The sequence below is a fragment of the Sus scrofa genome, chromosome 6 (assembly GCF_054392235.1).
Source record: "Sus scrofa isolate SSC_HxYL_T2T_F1_AM1 chromosome 6, Sscrofa_HxYL_maternal_Yorkshire_Landrace_v2.0, whole genome shotgun sequence".
Lineage (NCBI taxonomy): Eukaryota > Metazoa > Chordata > Mammalia > Artiodactyla > Suidae > Sus > Sus scrofa.
In genome coordinates, this window is record NC_139388.1 from 10,905,479 (window position 1) to 10,923,395 (window position 17,917).

Here is a 17,917-nt window from a genome sequence, read left to right on the forward strand (position 1 = left end):
GCTGCAGTGCTGATCCTCAAAGTGGAGGAGGGAACCACAAGCCAGGAAATGTGATTGTAGAGGCTGGAAAAGGCAACAGAATAGATTCTCCCTGAGAGCCTCTGAAGGAAGCACAGCCCTGCCCGTACTTTGGTTTCAGCCCAGGAAACTGCTTTTGGACTTCTCACTTGCAGAAGCTCAAGAGAATTGGGGGTGTTGCAAGGCACTAAATTTGTGCTAATTTGTTACAGCAGCCATTGGAACCAAATACATCAGTTAACATGGAATATGGGGCAAAACTGATAGATGGTAATTACAAGGGAAGAGTAAAACAGAACAATGCTTCTCAATTTATTATTTTTATATTTTATTTTATTTTATTTTATTTTATTTTATTTTATTTTATTTTATTTTATTTTATTTTATTTTATTTTATTTTATTTTATTGCTTTTTATTGCTTTTTAGGGCCGCACCCACATCATATGGAGGGTTCCTAGGCTAGGGGTCAAATCAGAGCTACAGCTGCCAGCCTACATCACAGTCACAGCCACAGCAACTCAGGATCCAAGCCAAGTTTGCACCCTACACCACAGCTTATGGCAACGCTGGATCCTTAACCCACTCAGCAAGGCCAGGGATCAAACCCACAACCTCAGGGTTCCTAGTCGAATTCATTTCCGATGCGCCATGATGGGAACTCCCTCAATTTAAATATATGTAAGAATCCTCAGGAATGATTACAATGAGGATTCTGAGTCACTAGGTCTGGGGAAGAGTGTGATATTCTGTGCATCTCACAAGCTCCCACACTTGGAGTAGCAACAGACTAGAGAGTCTGGGGTGAACACAAACTAGACTGATCGAGATGAAGAGGCAGCTGTGGACACAGAGTTCTAGAGACAGAAATCTGATGGGCAGGTGTCTGTGCAGTGATGGCCCTGGAATGGGAGTATGTGCCTCTGTTGGTGGGGAGTCTGGGGACCACTCACTTTTACTGCTTCTTACTCCTTACTCACAGATGAGGCACTTTCATGCTTCTTTGATGGATGAGGACGTGCAGGCCTCTAGGATTAAAGGATTTTGGCCCCACCCACATGGGGTCAGACGCCTTGGTGCAGAAGGATCTCACTCCAAAATGAGTAGGGGTTTCCCCTGCTTTCCTCCACCACCTTTTCTTATAATGGATCACGGGGAGTTCCCATTGTGGAGCAGCAGAAACGAATCCGACTAGTATCTATCAAACCATGAGGATGCTGGTTTGATCGCTGGTCTCTCTTGCTGTGTCAGGGATCCAGCGATGCAGTGAGCTGTGGTGTAGGTCGCAGACACAACTTGGATCCCAAGTTGCTGTGGCTGTGGTTTAGGCCGACAGCTGCAGCTCTGATTTGACTCCTAGCCTTGGAACTTCCATATGCTACTGGTGTGACCCTAAGTAGTAATAATAATAATAGATGATATATACATATGTGCAGTGGAGAGCTTCAAATTCCCCAAGGAAACATGCTCACATTACAGGGATTGAAACTGGACTTGCCAAGACCCAGGCTGAGAAGGCACCAGAGCTTTTGCCAAGGCGTTCTCTTAGTCAGCGTGACAGTCCAGATGCTGAGTGGGTGGAGTCCTGTGCAAAGCAGGGGGTTAGAGGATGGGAGGGTGAGAGGTGCAAGGCATCCTCTTCCATTTGGCGGGTAGAGGAGAAAGTAGAGGACTGAAGATGAGCATTAAAACATCCTCAGGGATCAAATCAGAGAAGCCAAGGTCATTTGGCAAATCCAAGGAACGGGAACAGGGCTAACATGAGAAGAGAAAGCACAGATCCAGAACTGGAATGAAGCAGCAGTGGTGTCAGGAACAAAACAGGGGCTTCAGAGGGAGACCCTGCCCTTTACCCCTCACCAGGCTTGTGGCTTGCGTGGGTCTCCTCACCTGTACATGGGAACTATTATACTCATGCCGTAGGTCTGGCGAAGATCAAAACTAATTGACGTAAATCTCCACCCATTCTCTAGTTGTCCTGAACATGAACGATTTCCTTCCAACAGCCGAAATGTCTGTGGTTGGTATTTTTTTTAAAATTTTATTGAAATATAGCTGACTTACCATTTTGGGTTAGTTTCAGGTGTACAGTGAAGTGAATCAGTTACACATATACATAAGCCCATTCCTTGTATTTGTATAACTGATTCACTTCGCTGTACACCTGAAACTGACATTGACAGTCAACTACATTCCAAGAATTTTTTTTTGATTGGGAGGTTGGGATTGACATATACACACTACCATAAATATAATAGACAAGTGACAAGGACCTATTGTACAGCACAGGGAACTCTTCTCAGTACCGTGTGGTTGGTATTGATACGGTCTGGGTTTTAAAGCCTCTGATGGAGAGAAAGAATGACCTAACATATGAGTTTCCCATAGAACTCTTCCAGGCTCTGAATGGCCAAGTATTAGCAAGCTTTAAACAAACAAACAAAAAAATTTGGCATTGTTTTTGTGTGTGTGTCTGTGTGTGTGGTTTTTTTCAAGCCATGCCCACAGCATATGGAGGTTCCCAGGCTAGGGGGTCGAATTGGAGCTGTAGCTGCCTGCCTACACCACCGTCACAGCAATGCCAGATCCGAGCTGCGTCTGCGACCTATAGCACAGCTCATGGCAATGCCAGATCCTTAACCCACTGAGCAGGGACAGGGGTCAAACCTGCATCCTCATGGTTGTTAGTCGGGCTCATTTCCGCAGAGCCACAATGGGAACTCCTTTGTGTCGTTCTGTGGCATAGAACGTATGAGAAGTACTTGAATTTTTCCTTAATTACTCAAGATCATCAGCGGTTAGGAGGAGAAAGGAGAGAGTATATTTGGGCAGAGAAGCTTTAATTTTGTGGCAGCATCTTTGACTTTTGGCTGGTATTAATGTGATACAGGGTACCAAAGGGCCTTCTCTCTAATTCCTCCTGCACCCAGCCCCTCAATATACCATTTAGAGGCGTCTGTCCTAATCCCAAAGGCTACTCTTTTGGACTAGGCAGCAGATTTTATAGATTTTAGAGAGCACTAGTGGAGGAAAAAGTTGTTGTTGGCATTAAGGGGACAGCACCATGGATTCATTAAGAATGTGTTTTTTGGGATGCTCCTGTCGTGCCTCAGTGTTTAACGAACCCTACTAATATCCATGAGGACGTGGGTTCAGTCCCTGGCCTCACTCAGTGGGTTGAGGATCTAGCATTGCCCTGAGCTGTGGTGTAGGTCACAGCCATGGCTCAGACCCCAAGTTGCTGTGGCAGTGGTATAGACTGGCAGCTACAGCTCCGATTCAACACCTAGTCTGGGAACTTTCCTAGGCTATGGGTGTGGCCCAAAAAAGACAAAAAAAAAAAAAAGTTTTGGAGTTCCTGTTGTGGCTCAGCAGGTTAAGAACTTGTCACTATTTCTCTGAGGTTGTGAGTTCAATCCCTAACCTCACTCAGCGGGTTAAGGATCCGGTGTTGCCTCAAGTTGTGGGAAAGGTCACAGAAGCAGCCTGAATCTGGTGTTTCTGTGGCTGTGGCCTGCAGCTGCAGCTGTGATTCTACCCCTGGCCCAGGAACTTCCCAAAGCTGCGGGTTTGGCCATTAAAAAAAAAAAAAAAAAAAAAAAAAAAAGTAAGTTTTTCAATTAGAAATGGATGGAGCCCCAGCTTTACTTGGAGAATATGCTTAATCCCCTCAGAGTCTATTTCTTCATCTGTAAAGTGAGAATGGAAATAGCACCAACCTACCTCCTCGTCTCTTGAGATTTATAGAAAAAAGTGCTAGAAGGGCATTTAGACCAAGGTCAGCAAACTTTTTCTGTAAAGGGTCAGAGAGTAAATTATTTTGGAGCTTTGCAGGTCATAGATCTCGGAGGCAATACACAACAGTATCAACATAAAGCAAAAGCAGCCACAGGCAATATGTAAATGAGTGGGTGTGGTTTTGTTCTAATAAAGCTTTATTGACAAAAACAGACCTTGGTCCGTAGTTTGTAATTCTCTGCTTTAGAACAATACCAGTAAGCATTTAAAAGTGGTGGTAGTAATTAGGATTCTTTGCTATTGCTGTTAGAAGCATCCTCACATGGACCTAATCCTTATTCTTTGAGCTACCAGGTTCTCTGAAATTGGGGCTGATCCCACTCATTTTTACCCTCTTTTGAGGAGTTGCTTTTGTGGAAATGCTGGTGGGGAGAGGGGAGACTCATTCCTTTGGCCTTTAAATCAGACAGCAGACTTTTATTATCTAAGTGGTTTGGGTATGGCTTTTTAAATGTTTTAATGAATTTCATTTTTATTGAGCAAACCTTAGTGTAACTGAGGCTATTCTGAGAAATAAGTAATAGCCAGTTCATTTTTCATAATAGCACACACAAGATTCAAGTGTAGAGCTGGAGAAGGGACAGAACAATTCACTGTACAATGTAAGTAGATGAACATAATCTAATTGTTTACTTTTCGATATCCCTGAGTCCTGAGTACTTAGAGCCGAGAGGATTTATTTGGTGAGTTTAGTCCAAGAAACACAACTGTTTTTGGTCCTCCTAGCAGAGCATAAGCCCTAATTGAATGATGTTGTGTGTCCTTTGAACAGGGATGGCCTAATGTTTCAACTGAAAGAGTTCATCACTGAGTTCATTCACTAATAAAATTAGTGAATTTTATTAGATTGCCTTGAGTAGAGATTTAAAAAAGGAAAAAATTCTTTGGTAGTCCATTTCTACTCTGTCATCTATTGCGGATTTTTTTCCTTAATGTAATCCCTTGGGATGTTCTAAACATAACACTGCCTAGAATTCTCAGGGCACAAAATTGAATAGTACTGTATTTCCCCCTACTTCCATAATATCCTTTCAAATGTCTGCAAATTTGCTGCCCAAACAGTAAAAACTACACAGGAACCTCAAAAGGAGTGACAGGGAAAAGTCAAACATGTTGGCCATTAATGCATTCAATGTTAGGGTTTCTTTGATTACATGAGATGAGGACCCGATTTAATCTAGCCTAAGCCCAGACTAATTTTATGGACACCTAACTGGGACATTCACTAATGACTGATGGCCAAGGGCAATAGGAAACCGAGTTGGGCAGATCACAAGCACAGAGCCCTACCGTGATACACACTGTATCTCCTTCATGAGAGATTTGTTTTGTTTTGTTTTTTAAATTTTTATTGAAGTATATTTGATTTACAGCGTTGCGCTAATTTCTGTTGTACAGCTAGGTGGCTTAGTTGCACACATATATGTGTTCTTTTTTTGTATTCCTTCCTAGTACGGTTTATCCCAGGAGGTTGGATGTGATTCCCTGTGCTGTAAGAAGGACCTCATTGTTTATCCGTTTCTAAATGCAGAAGTTTGCCTCTCCTACCCCCAAACTCCCCATCCCTCCCTCTTCCTCCTACCTCCCCCTTGGCAACCATGAGTTTGTTCTCCTTGTTCGTGGGTCTGTGTCTGTTTTGTAGGTAGGTTCATTGGTACCATATTCTAGATTCCACATATGAGTGATACTGTGTGGTATTTGCCTTTCCCTTTCTGACTCACTTAGTATGAGACTCTTTAGTTGCAGTCATGTTGCTGCAAATGGCATTCTTTTATCCTTTATTTTGGCTGGGTGATATGCTGTTGTGTCTTTCCACCACATCTTCTTTATCCATGTATCTGTCGGTGAACATTGAGGTTGTTTCCAAGTCTTGGCTCTTGTGAATAGTGCTGGTCTTTCATGAGCGATTTGGTGGGGGTGGAACTGGAGTCTAAGTTTCTGGCATGGGGATCCTCAGTTAAAGGGCCTGTGTTCTCGGGCAGGCACTGAATGTCACCAGACCTTATGGCCCCTGTACAACAAGTATACCTGGTTCAGTCCTGTAAATAGGACTGTGAGGACAATTAAACGAGAAGCACTCCGTAAATACAAGTAATTGTTCATTCCATCTGAGCCTTTTTAGACACGCTGCTTCCCTGGAGGAGTAGATGGAGGAGGAGGCCTCAGGAGAAGAGCAGCCTGATCATTGCAGACAGAGAAATGAAATTTTCAAAGCCTATGATCCCGCAAAAGGACTGCTCTTAGTTTTCTATTAAGCATCTGTAGAGCGGGGTTCCCCGGGGACCTAGTGGTAAAAGATTGGATTTAACCACCACCGTCGGATCCGTTAACCACTGAGCCACGACAGGAACTCCAAATTTTTAAATCAATATAAAAATCAAATAGGAGTTCCCGTCATGGTGCAGTGGAGGTGGGTCCGACTAGGAACCATGAGGTTGTGGGTTCGATCCCTGGCCTCGCTCAGTGGGTTGGGGATCTGGCGTTGCTGTGAGCTGTGGTGTAGGTCACAGACGCAGCTCGGATCTGGCCTTGCTGTGGCTGTGGTGTAGGCCGGAGGCTACAGCTCCAATTGGACCCCTAGCCTGGGAACCTCCGTATGCCGCAGGTGCAGCCCTAAAAAGACAAAAGCAGAAAAAAGAATCAAATAATTATCCACATCTGGCTGTAATTTAAACCTATACCCATATCCTCCGTTTAGGATGCTTGTAACTGTTGAGTGGCCTTAAAATTTTACTTGATTACAAACTTTTCTCCCCTGTCTTGGTGGACTAGTTTAGGGAATGGCTTTGTAATAGAGATACATCAATACTCTTTAAGACAAATGAGCGGCAGGAACCTCAGAGCCTGGGCACTCCTGAAGTGCCAGGGGGAATGGCAGGCACCACTATGTAACTTGCGCTGGGGTTTCCTGTCTCAGAAAGTCCCAAGAACACTCTGGGTCTTTGCTCAGGCTCCACCTGTTATCCTAGACATTCTTTTTTTTATTATTTATTTTTATTTTTTATTAAAAATTTTTTTTAAATTGTTATTTCCCCAATACGATTTTTTTCTTCCTTGCAGTTTGATTTTCTCCTGAGGTTCTCCTGGCAGCTTGATCGGTTCCACCAAGTTCCGACCTGCCTGTGAACTGCTGGGCAAGTTTGAAGTTACTTTCCCGGGACATGGCTCAGACCCCATGTGAACTAGTGATTGAGACTAGATGCCCAACAGAGGAAGCAGTCACAGCCTCACATACAGAAAACCGTCGCAGACTTCTCTGAGTGTTTTACACATGGCCGATGTGTAACGCAGGTACTTAAATAAAGTGGGGAGGGTGATGTTGCGGGGTGTGTGAGGAATGGCGCACACTCTCAGAGTTCCCCGGTGGCCTCATGGTTGAGGACGTGGCTGTGGCTGGGGTGTGATCCCTGGCCCTGGGACTTCCGAATGCTGAGGGTGCTGCCAAAAAAAAAAAAAAAAGGTGGGGAGTTTCCGTCGTGGCGCAGTGGTTAACGAATCCGACTAGGAACCATGAGGTTGCGGGTTCGGTCCCTGCCCTTGCTCAGTGGGTTAATGATCCGGCGTTGCTGTGAGCTGTGGTGTAGGTTGCAGACGCGGCTCGGATCCCGCGTTGCTGTGGCTCTGGCGTAGGCCGGTGGCTACAGCTCCGATTCATCCCCTAGCCTGGGAACCTCCATATGCCGCGGGAGCGGCCCAAGAAATAGAAACAACAACAACAACAAAAGACAAAAAGACAAAAAAAAAAAAAAGGTGGGGTGGGGAATGATCTCAAAGCCATCAGCATTCTCTCATGCTGTTGCCTGGTCAGCTAAGCCAATGCCTGCCAAGATGTATCTGGGATTAGTGTTATCTGAGCTCCCCAGCTGAATTCAGTAGCAGAAAATCTTGGTTTGGGAATTTGAATTTTTACTTCCTGTCTCTTCCTCTTTTTTTTTTTTTTTTTTCCTTCCATGTAGGGTTTAGTTTTTTTCTAAGAAAAACAATTTCTCTTCTCCTACTCAAACATTCTAAGTCCTTATACTTTATAGCCCTTTAAAATTTTTGTTTTAAAGGATAGTCATAATCCCTACCCTCTTTCTGAGAAGAGAATTTTATTTATTATAATGATTTTTATGTTTGCCATTATAGTTGGTTTACAGTGTTCTTTCAATTTTCTACTGTACAGTAAAGTGACCCAGTCATATATATATATATATATATATATACTCTTGAGAAGAGAATTTTAAACATCTTGGTGAATGTCCTTCTAAATAGAAAGGTGTAGGTAAAATTGTTTGACAAAAATGGAGTGATATGTGTTTTTCTAAAATGCGCAGAATGTATTTAAACAGTTCACAAGTTGCTGGGTGTCTAGATTGTCCTCATTTGGTCCCAATATGTACAAATGTAGAGCTGGGCTACTTAGAGTAAGTTAGACATTTTTGAAAAAGAAAAAAATCATTAACAGTTATAAAACATCATTAAAGATGCATGCACAGTTACAAAACTGTCCCATAGTGAAACAAATGATCGATATGAAAAAGTCCTAAAAGTAAAAACTGAAGTGCTTGGGAAGATTTTTTTTTGCCGAATCATTGATAGGATTTCATTATTGTGTTGACCTACTTCTTTGCAGCCAGATGGCTTGACCATTAGTTTTCAACAAAATTAATTCACTCATCTATTCAAGATGTATTTACTGAGTTCTTGGCAGAAAGTAAAATATGATAGAAGGCCCCAAATGCTCAGAGCTTATGTTCTGAAGAGAGGGAGAGTGGAGGGGAAAAACAAATGAGGAAAAAAAAGAGAAAAATATATCAGATACAAAAGTGGTGTGCAGAAAATGAAAACACGGGTATGTAAGAGAGTGGTGTAGGGTGGGACTCTCCCAGGAAGGGACAAGCATTGAGAAAACTGATGACAAACTGAGAAGCAATGACAAACTCTGCCAGTCATGTAAAGACCAGGTAAAGACGATTCCAGAAAGAGGGGACAGTCAGTGAAAAAGCCTTGAGTTGGGGATGAGCTTGACATGTTTCAGGAGGACAAGGAAGGTCATAGCCAAGCCAGAGACATCCCAGGATGAGAAGGGTGAGAGGTAGAGAGGGTCCAGAAGACGCCAGTTTTTTCAACCAGGAAAGAAGGTTGCAATTTATTCTAGGCACGGTTAGATGGTACTCTAAGGTCTTCAGCCAAGAAGTGACGTGAGGTTCGTTACTCATGTTTTCCAGCGATCACTTGAGATGTGGCGTGAAGGATGGGGGGCAGGGGGCACAACTCAGCATAAGGGGAAGACCTGTTAGGAGACTGTGGTTGGTCCAGGCGGGAGGTGATGTTGGCTGGACCAGCTGCCATGGAGGAAGCGGGAAAACTGGATGAACTTGGGCTATGAATTGGGCACAGAATGAACAAGACTTGCTGAAGGAATGCAAGTAGGGGTGTAGGACGAAAAAGAGCCAGTGAGACTACAGAGAAGAGTTATTTTGTCTGGTAAGCATTTTTTAAAAAAAATAGCATGTTTGGGAATTTATTATAATATGATGCATGGGGTGAGTTATTTTCTCTCATAATGATAATAATAATAATAATAATAGTGCATTCCATTTGTTAAGTACCTACCATGTGCTGGTTACTCTTTTCCTTACTCTGTGTGTAGTGGGGGCTGCAAAGATGTACATCGAATTAAATGCTCTTCCTTTTACCTCACTTACTAAATTACAAAATGACCCCTGTTTTCCATATGGCCTCTGCCCCGCTGAGGATTGCATTGCCAAGGAAACAGACTGTTAAGCAGAGGCACTGAAGCTAAATCCTATTAAGTGTGCAATAATTCAAACAAAATGGAGAAAGCCATCTAGCATTTGGGTCTGCAATGTTGCCTTCTGCCTGGCTCCCTCCTAATGCCTCACCTTCTACCTAATAAAGTGCAATGTTTAGAAGAGTGAAAGGTATAATTCTACCCAGAGTTCTGGACTTGCACATTCCTGCCCCAAATCCCCGCTCTGAACGTCAGAATTTTTAATTAATCTCCCCAAATGGTATTTTTCACATAATGAACTCTCTGCATGCTGCTAGCTTCAAACAGGAGACAAAAAGGGATTCTTTTCTTCAGTCAGATTTTTTCCCTTTGTAAAACATTAAGCAAAACTGCTTAATGACCTCGATGTGTTCAAATGCAGCTGGAGAGTCCAGAATTAGCAATTTCAGAAGTAAACAGTGTTTTGAGACCAGCTAGTTCAAATCTGCTTTACACATAAGGAAGCCGAGGTTCAGAAAGATTGATTGATGGGTTCAAGGTCATACAGCAGGTTAATGGGCAGCGTGGGGGCCATTGCTCACTTCCTCTGGCTGGTGACCCAGTAGTGTCTCTCCCTCTGTTTCAAGGTTGTTGTTCTCACCACCTTTCGCCTAAAAGTCATGCTGCCTGTTCCTTTGGTATCAATTCTTACAGCCAACTCTCTTGCGCCTCCAGCTCACTGACCCTTATTGTTCATTCTTGTCCTGCCCCTTCCCACGCCTCAATTGCAGCTTCTTACCTCAAGGCCTTCTGATCTTATCATTCACTCCTACCCCTGCTTCTCAGGCTCATCTATCTCCTTACAAGATCAATGCATTTACACATCAAATGTGATTTGCACAAGCAGATTTTTGTAATCCATTGCCCATGGCTTTGGGTATAAGGCTGTCTTCACTTCACTCTGTTGTTTCATTAAAAAAAGAAATAAAGGAGAAGTTCCCATTGTGGCTCAATGGGTAAAGGCCCCAAAGTAGTCTCTCTGAGGATGTGGGTTCTATCCCTGGCCTTGCTCAGTGGCTTAAGGATCTGGTGGGCCTTTTAAAAGTGAGGTTTTAAGCCAGTTACTGTAGTGAGCCTATCAACCCGTGAGCCACTCCCAGTTCATTTTGGGAGCCAGGGAAGAGTTATAGCTCAGAGTTATTGTGCTTGAGACTCAAAGAAGCCAGGCCATTGATATACGCGATTCCACCAGTCATTGGTTGAAGGCTGATATAGGGACGTGAACTTTCTGGCACTCCCAACCTGCCTTCTATGGACCTAGAGAAAGTCTTCAGGCACAGCAATGTTCGGATTGGCTGCTGGACATGGCCAGAAGCTCACGGTGATGCCAGGGCCTGAGAGTTACGGGTGGAACACAGACTGTGTCTGCTGAAGGGAGAAGGGTGAATGTCAAAGGCGACTTGGGTTTCTGGGTTGAGCTGCTGAGATAAGAAGCATTAGAAAATGTTGCTTGTCAGACATGCCCAGGCCTGGGAATGGCACCAAGGCACGGCCATGGAATTCATGGAATTTCTCCTCCGGAGGCTGAGCTGGTTTGTGTGAACATGGTTGTTCTTCTCTAGGGAGCCGGCACATAGACTCTGCCTGCTTAGTCCTAATCTCAGTGGAACTGAGGGGACAAATCTGATTAACTGAGTTTGGGCCAGGTGCCAGTGCACGCCAGGCAACAGTGGGCTGTTTCCCTGTTACTCCTGAGACAGGGATGAGCTAGTCCTCAAAATGGGGGTGGGGGGAGTGGTGGCTTCCCACGTGGTAGGTTTTAGTTTTCTAGCATCAGTGTAACAAATGACCCTAGACTTGGTGGTTTTCAACAACAGAAACACATTCTGTAGCAATTCTGGAGGCCAGGAGTTCAAAGTCAAGGGGCGAGCCGGGCCACACATCCTCTCAGGTCTCTAGGGGAGGAGGCTTCCTGGCCTCTTTCAGCTTGCGGGGGATGCTGGTGTCCTTGGCTTATGGCTGCATCTCTCCAAACTCTGTCTCCATCTTCATGTGACACTTCTTCCCTGGGTCTCTGTGTCTGTGTGTCTTAAATCTCTCTCTCCTGTCAGTTATAAGGACATAAGGACAGCAGTCATTGGATTTAGGGTGGACCCTAAATCCAGGATGATCTCATTTCAAGATCTTTAACTTACAAATGCTGGAGAAAAGGTAACCCTCCTACACTGTTGGTAGGAAGGTAAAGTGGTACAGCCACTATGGAAAACAGTATGGCGGTTCCTCAGAAAACTAAATATAGAGCTTACCATATGCCCTAGCAATCCCTCTGCTGGGCATATATCTGGATGAAACTATAATTCAAAAAGATCATGCACTCCTATGTTCACTGCAGCACTATTCACAACAGCAAAGACATGGAAGCAACTTCAATGACAGATGAATGGATTGAGAAGATGTGGTACATATGTGAGAAAAAGAAGGTATATATATGTATGACTAGGTCACTTTGTTGTACAGCAGAAATTGACAGAGCATTGTAAATCAACTATAATATAAAAAATAAAAATAAAAAAACGATGTGGCACATATATACAATGGAATACTACTCAGCCATAAAAAATAATGAAATAATGGCATTTAATGATAGCAACATGCATTCAACTAGAGATTCTCATACTAAGTGAAGTAAGCCAGAAAGAGAAAGGCAAATACCATATGATATCTCTTCTATATGGAATCTAAAATGTAGCACCAATGAACCTATCTACAAAACAGAAACAGACGCACAGACATAGAGAACAGACCTGTGGTTGCCAAGGGGAAGGCGAAGGAAGTGGAGTGGACTGGGAATTTGGGGTTGGTAGATGCAAAATATCAGATAAAGTCCTACTGTACAGCATAGGGAACTATATCTAATCTCTTGGGATAGAACATGATGGAAGATAGGCAAAAAAGAATGTGTGTGTGTATATATATATATGAATATATACACATATACACATATATATGAATATATATATATATGACTGGGTCACTATACTGTATAGCAGAAATTGACACAACACTAAATCAACTATACTTTAATCAAAATAAAATAAAAAACGAATGAATACATTAACAGAATTAAATAAAGTAATAAGACAATTAAAAAGATCCTTAATTAGGAGTTCCCGTTGTTGCACAGTGGAAACGAGTCCGACTAGGAACCATGAGGTTGCGGGTTTGATCCTTGGCCTTGCCCAGCGGGTTAAGGATCCAGCATTGCCTGTGCGCTGTGGTGTAGGTTGCAGACGAGGCTTGGATCCTATGTTGCTGTGGCCGTGGCTGTGGCCGGCAGCTGTAGCTCTGATTAGACCCCTAGCCTGGGAACCTCCATATGTCGCAGGTGTAGCCTAAAAAGCAAAAAAAAAAAAAAAAGATCCTTAATTAACACTGCAAGGGCCTGATTTCCAAATAAAGTCACCTTTACAGGTACTGGGGCCGGTTAGACTTGGATATGCCTTTTGGGGGCCACTGTTCAGTTCACTCTAGGGAGCTGAGCTAGATCAGTGTGTTTATAACAGGTTAGCAGTGCTAGCGAAACTCTGTTCAATTTATCATTTGACGTTAAGCCATACAGATTTATAGTCAGGAACAAAAAATGTAGCTTCCTTCTCAGAATATTTTTTCGGCTCCACGGGATGCAGCAGATTTAGGAGAAAAACCCCAAGCTGTCGTGGAAGGAGATGAAATGAGCCCAGAGGAGAGTCGTTCACAAAGTAATAAAGAAACCCCAGTGAATGAAGAACAAAATGACCTGAAGAAAAACTGGAAGTTTCACGTGGGAAATGAGTGCAAAAGAGAGGAGAAAAAAAAAGGAGACACAGTTACCGCTGGCAATCATGATGGAGTAAGGAATAAAGGCTTGAAGATTTAAAATGAAAAATGAGGGAAGTTATAGTCAAGGAAATAGCAAGCCAGGGCTACCTGCATAAAATAAAAATTCATGGACTTGAGTACGAGCCCTTTAAAAAGGATCTTTAGTTGCTTGAAGAAATATTTCTTCTCCTTCCAGTTGTTTCTAGTGGAATCTCTGACATGACAGTGACCGCCTAAGTCAAAGACCTTTCTGCCAATTATTGGCCAGCTAACCTTTAAACTTGAACGTTATGGGCTTACTCCTCAGCATGCACTTGGGCCAAAATAGTGCCCAAGCAATGATTATCTTTTGGCATGGTTCAAATTCTTTGGCAAATCTAGTAAACGTAGCTCAGCTACTTCAGTTAACCACCCAAACCATAGATTACTGGCCATCAAATTAGACGCCACCTTTGGCTGGACCATGGATCCCTAGTCTGTTTACCAGGTTCAGGGAGAGTGAGACTGAGGGGTAAGTGGATCTGTTCCTCCCAGGGTCATGGCTGGAATGAGCACAAAGATAGACGTACATATTAAACAGGTATGTGAAGGGTGCCATGAAGCAGTGTCCATGCTATGAAGCGGCAGTGGATGGTGGACGGGGCATATCGGAATTAAATCTGAAGTCTGGGTGGTACACAACAATGGGGAGGCAGAGGGTAGTGGCAGAGTGGTGATGGGGGGGCAATCAAGATTTCTTTTTTTCTTCTTTTTTTGGGGGGGCTGCACCTGCGGCATATGGAAGTTCCCAGGCTATCGGTTGAATTGGAGCTGCAGCTGATGGCCTATGCCGCAGCCACAGCAATGAGGGATCCCAGCGGCGTCTGCGACCTACACCACAACTCACAGCAGGGCCCGATCCTTAACCCACTGAGCAAGGCCAGGGATCCACCTGGATCCTCAGGGATATTAGTCGAATTCATTTCCACTGAGCCACAATGGGAACTCCCAAGATTTCTGGATGGAGTCTACACAGACCTCAGGAGGGACCTCAAGTATGGCTCATCTAAGACCACTGGATCAGGGGACTGCCACTCCAGTGATTTCATCAAAATCTTGTGCTACCCCCAGATAAGAAACCCACTGGAAACAATGAAAAGATTTCAATTTAGTCATCTTGGCTAAGGGTAGAGGAATGTCACCTCATCTCAGCTCTTTAGCCGAAAAGTTGGCACCATGAAATCAGGGGTAAAATCAGCAAGTATGCCAGCACGTTCATGGATTAATTAATACGTTCCATTTTAATTAAGATCGCCGTGGCTAATTACTCATTTCCCCGTGTGTGGCACCAGCTGGGTAAGCTGCAGGACATGGTGAAGGCAAATGTAAAGTTTGCTCTCTCCCAATTTAGTAAGTTTGTTCTGGAGTTCCCGTCGTGGCTCGGTGGGTTAAGAACCCAACTAGAATCAAGAGGACATGGGTTGGATCCCTGGCCTCACTCAGTGGATTAAAGGAACCAGTGTTGCTGTGGCTGTGGCGTAGGCTGGCAGGTACATCTCCGATTCAACCCCCAGCCTGGGAACTTCCATGTGCTGAGGATGTGGCCCTAAAAATTTTTAAAAAATAAATAAATAAATAAAAAAGAAAAGTAAGTTTGTTCTGCTTTGCCCTTCACGCATGGCAATTCAAGGGAAACATAAATTTGATTTGTTTTTGCCTCTGTGGATGTGAGCCTCATCTTAGAGTAAGTGGGAAGAGTACAAGTGGGCTTTGAAATTCACGTTGGCCCTGCCATTTATGAACTGTGTGATATGGGGAAATAGTTAACTTCTCAGATCCTCAAATTTCCCTATCTAAAAATAAGAGAAATATGGAGTTCCCACTGTGGCTTAGTGGGTTAGGAACTTGACTAGTGTCCATGAAGATATGGGTTCGATCCCTGGCTTCACTCAGTGGGTTGGGGATCCAGCTTTGCCACGAGCTGCTGTGTAGGTCACAGACATGGCTCGACGCCTGCGTTGCTGTGGCTGTGGCGTAGGCTGGCAGATGCAACTCCAATTCAGCCTCTAGCCTTGGAACTTCCATGTGCCTCAGATGCAGCCCTAAAAAGAAAAAAAAAAAAAAGCGGAGGGGGCGATAATAGTATTCTCTGCAGAGATTTGGTGGAGGGTTAAATGAAATAGTCAAAGGGGGAAAGGTCAGGTATATAATAGGTGCTTAAAAAAAAGTAATCCCCGTCATCTTCGCCACCATCCCATTTACCTGGGGAGCATCTCCTTATCCATCAAAGCACAGCTCACCCACCATCTCTTCTGGGATGACTTCCCTGAGTCCCAAATCTGGTCCCCTCTCTCCGTATCCATGTGCTTATTCCTACCATCGGACTGTATAAAAATATACATTTTTTTTCGTCTTTTTTAGAGCCGCACCTACGGCACATGGAGGTTCCCAGGCTAGGGATCTAATTGGAGCTGTAGCTGCCAACCTACACCACAGCCACAGCAATACCGGACCCAAGCCGCATCTTCAACCTATGCTGCAGCTCACAGCAACACTGGACCCTTAACCCATTGAGTGAGGCCAGGGATCGAACCCACAACCTCATGGTTCCTAGTCGGATTCGTTAACCACTGAGCCACGATGGGAACTCGGGACTGAATTTGAATCTTCCATTTATTTGGGTGCCCAACTGCTGCATGCATCCCATCAGTAAGTAATTGTGTGCTTTTTTAAAAAAAGAAAAAGACTGAAATGAAAATAGTATTTTTCTAGGATAGTGTGTATTTTCAAGTGGCTACCATATTAGTAGGACATAAACAGTTATTAAATCATTTGTCTGTAACAACATAACAAAGTTACTAGGTGTTTCTTTTGGCTTAGATTTCTGTGAAAAAATTACTGAGATGCTAAGGGTACACATGGCATCGTGAACTAAGAAGATTCAGGACCTTCTGGTACAGGAAAATAATGATATTCAGAGCTAGAGAAATAACAATGCGTATTGCTATTGTTATAACGTAATGTCACAGTTATTAGTAATGTCATAATTACAGCTAACAGGTAATTGAGCGCTTGCTATTTCCCAGGCATTGTTCTAAGCATTTGAATGGGCTTTAAGTACCTAAGGGTCACAGGTACTCTTTTCTTTCTCTCAGTGGCTGTAGAATAAAAGGTTTCTCTCTCTCTCATGTTATCGAAGAGGAAACTGAGACCTCGAGAGAATGAGTAACTTGCCATTGGTCACCAAGTGGACTGATGCTGGAGCTGGGATTCCAATCTAGGCATCCAGATTCCAAAGTCGCACTTAACCCACCTGCTCACCAAGGCCACAGGGATGCAAAGGAGAAAAAGTTGAGCTTCCTAGATGGCAGAATCCACAGAAGTTACTGGAGACTGTAGATGTTTGGGGATGTTCATCCAGTCCACTGTCTGTGTCTTCAGAAATGCTCCCCGCCCAGCGCGGGCTGACGCAGGGGACTGAGGGAGGGACAAGCAACTGTGGCCCCGCCTCTGACCCCTGCCCTTGAACGTATCTGCAGGTTCCCAGAGAGGGACCCAAGTGAGGCCACAGGGGTTTCCCCTGAGGTGTTAAGGACCACAGCACTGCGTTTCCGTTGCTTTTCTGTCAATCACTTCCCCTGGGTGGTTATTGTCCTATACTGACCGGATGCAAAAGCGAAGGTTCACAGCCTCTTGTTGTTGAGGTACCTAGCTCCACGGCTTGATCCCCATTGCTATGTGTCTTGAGGCTGGTTTGCTCAATGGTTTTGCAGGTCAGTACTCCGCCAATACCTTCTCCTTTCATTTGAGCCAGACTTGTTAGGCTTCTGTCCCTTTAAACCAGAGGATATTTAACTAGAACCCTGAACGCAGATTCCATGAAATATACCACTAAAAAGGGAGCAGGGGAATAATACTTCCATCACTAACTGTTCAGCCCTTTAAGCTGGGGGCCATGGATATCATTCAGAGTGTAGACTTCAGTTGGGCCACCTCCTCTTAAAAACCAGGCAGGTCCAGAGAGTTTCCATTGTGGCTCAGTGGTAACAAACCTAATCCTTGAGGATGCAGGTTTGATCCCTGGCCCCATTCAGTGGGTTAAGGATCTGGCGTTGCTGTGAGCTTCGGTGTAGGTCACAGGTGTGGCTCAGATCTGGCATTGCTGTGGGTGTGGTGTAGGCTGGCAGCTACAGCTCGGATTCGACCCCTAGCTTGGGAACCTCCATATGCCACAGGTGCGGCACTAAAAAGAAAAAAAAAAAAGAAAGAAAGAAAAAAAAAAAAAAAAAAACCAGGCAGGTCTGTGGAGTTCACATAAACAAACAGTCTGAAAGGCAGCTTTCCACACTGCCAGAGAGGTCAGCCGTCTACCCTGCAATTATACCGCTGTTAGGTTGTAAACACACATTTGCAAATGCCTCTATGATTGTTCAGAAACAGTTTAGGCCTATTCATGCAGCACCAGTCACAGAATGTTAATGGGGAAGCTCACCCAACATCTGCTTTCTTGGTTGGAGCCAGATTTGCGTCGTTTCAACGTTTATGGGTAT

At 44.0% G+C, this 17,917-nt stretch overlaps 1 protein-coding gene across 1 annotated transcript in view; it reads left to right on the forward strand.

Annotated features, from left to right (window-relative positions):
* Nucleotides 1–7,105, forward strand: part of LOC110260909 (uncharacterized) — a 255,762-nt gene extending 248,657 nt beyond the window's left edge. Inside the window, exon 5 of the transcript XR_014805399.1 lies at nt 6,875–7,105. The gene's annotated coding sequence lies outside the window, so the exon portion shown is untranslated. The remainder of the gene's footprint in view (nt 1–6,874) is intronic.
* The last annotated feature ends 10,812 nt before the right edge of the window (nt 7,106–17,917 follow it).